Consider the following 2,500-nt stretch of genomic DNA (forward strand, 5'->3'; position numbering starts at 1 on the left):
ATGGCATGGGACGACGTGTCGTCTCATGCGCCTGTTTCTTTTTTTTTTTATTCAAAGTTTTGCACTACATTTCACTTTTCGTCATTCGGTCGGACTTTGAAAATTTTCAAAGTCCGAAAAAAAATGTCTCAAAGTTTCATCGTGCGAGTGGCAGTTCACCGATCAAACCGACTTTATTTTGCGGCATTGCCGTACTGTGGCCGCAAGTGATCGAGAGGTCGCCCGTTCCACCGAGGATGCGAAGCGGCGAGTCGTTAGTCTAACAGAGCTGGCGAATGACGGTGGTTGTTCTATGTTTAAATACATTAAAACTACATTTCACTTTGCGCTGAATGTACGTGGATATTAAAAACCCAATTGAAAAATTTGGTTGAGTTCATCCCGCCGTTTACCCGAATTTTAAAAAAATTGTGAAAAATAAAAAAAAAATAGATGAGCTGAAGTTTGATGGGTTGCCGATCAGACCGCCTCGACTTAGCGGCATTCCCGCGTAGAGTGATCGAGAGTTTTCCAGTCTCAAGCTCGCCCAGTGTAAAGACGCGGCATTGCCGTAGAGGCTAAGCTGCTAAGTAGAGACGGTGTTTGTACAACTATATTTCACTTTATATTCTTAACCAATGTATGTGTTGTAGAAAGCAGATTTTTCTCATCCCGCCGTTTACCTGAAACGAATAAAAATTTATTTTGTACAAAATTAAAAACATTAGTGTTTCCAATAAACTACATTTCACGTTTTCTAATTTAAACTTAAACGAATGACTGGTATCAAAATATAGGATCTATGTGAAAATAAAAACACGGTGTAAGAGTTTTCAAACCTCGGTAATGCCGTCTAAGACCAACTAGTCGACCGAAGGGACAGTAGTTTTCCGGTCGATAAGACATATCAGCCCGGTATCGCCAAAGTTAATTACGATCGGTCATAATAAACTAAATTTAAAATAAATAAATAACCCAAACGTGTGTATACATCATGTGGTACGTATTCAGTTCTATTCTAACTGGAATATATATTTTAAGAATCAATGAACTTAAGTTTTAAAACCAAACCGAAATCGCGCGAGTCGTCGTTGTAAAACTAGATTTAACAAACGGCTGCGTAATATTAGACTTAAAAATATTATATAATATCCTCTATTGATGTAAATAGTGAAAAATAAGCTTCAATGTAGCTTAATCTAGTACAAAATCTAAAAGTTGTGATAAATTAAATTGAAATTAAACACGATAGACTTAAATCTAGAGTTAAGGAATAAAACCGACCCGCGAACCAGCTACTAAATGGTTCGATAAGACTTATCTCAAATACAATCGTTTTCTTCAGTGTTATGCCTTCAATCGATACTTTTTGATGAAATAAATACTTAAATGATTTAATGAATGCATATATACATGTAATTAATGAGTGAAAGTATGTATAAAGTATTAGATAAATTAATAATAAACCGACCCAGCTACTAAATGGTTCGATAAGACTTATCTCAAATACAATCGTTTTCTGTAATTGTTATGCCTTAAATTGATAATTTTTAGTTAAACAAATACTTAACTAATGAAATAAATACATAGATAAATGTATTTAATGAATTAAAGTATGTATAAAGTATTATATAAATTAATAATAAACCGAATCCGACCAAATTTAAATCTAAAACCACGATCGGCGGCGTAATGAAGTGTATCGTAAACCCGTTTTTTTTATAATTTAAAATGTAATGACAGAACTCCCAAAACAACAATACACATACATATTAGTACTATGGTGAATTGTAGTTGTATTAGGACCGTAATTATAGTTAATTAAGGAACCATTCATTGTCTTCGCTCTGTTATGTACGTCGTCGTTTAATCGACACGGCATATTTGGCTTGAATCTAGAAAAATTCAAACTCTAACCCTAAGGTAGACAGGCAGGGTAAATAAATGTGGGTGATCTCTCATAAAATTGTCTTCTAGGAATTATTTTTATATAGACTATCTTTTCTGTAGAGTTTAAGTGGACAAGCGCGGACGAAATAGAGCGCAAAATTTAAAATGAATTAAAAATTTTCATCAGACCGGAAGTAGGCATAACCTAGGCGCCATGTTTCCGTCGTACAAGTTTTCACCGTTGCAGTCACCGTTTCAATCGCTCTTCGTGTGGACGTGTATTATTTCTAGTCATGTGTTGTGTAGATGATTCGCTTAAGGTAGGTGTTCGGACTTATTTCTTTAATATTAATTAAACCGTATTTGCCTTGTCGGCCTTAAAATAAAGCTATTTTTTTTTCATCGCAATCGAAGTGTTAGATCTAGAATCTAGTTCCCGCCTCCGCTTCGCTAATTCGACTTAATGTAACTATGACACAACTATTAAATCTAGAGTCTCTATTTTAATTAAATAATTAGGAATTCTATCTCTAGATGATATCTAATCTATTCCCACACGTGTGTGCAAGTAGGATTTAACGTCAGAACAGGTGTGGTGGTCTAGGCGTCGCTATTTTTGACGGTAGGAATT

This window comes from Physella acuta, unplaced genomic scaffold, assembly GCF_028476545.2.
Source record: "Physella acuta isolate Inbredline_101_S28 unplaced genomic scaffold, ASM2847654v3 ptg002768l, whole genome shotgun sequence".
NCBI classification, from domain to species: Eukaryota; Metazoa; Mollusca; class Gastropoda; family Physidae; genus Physella; species Physella acuta.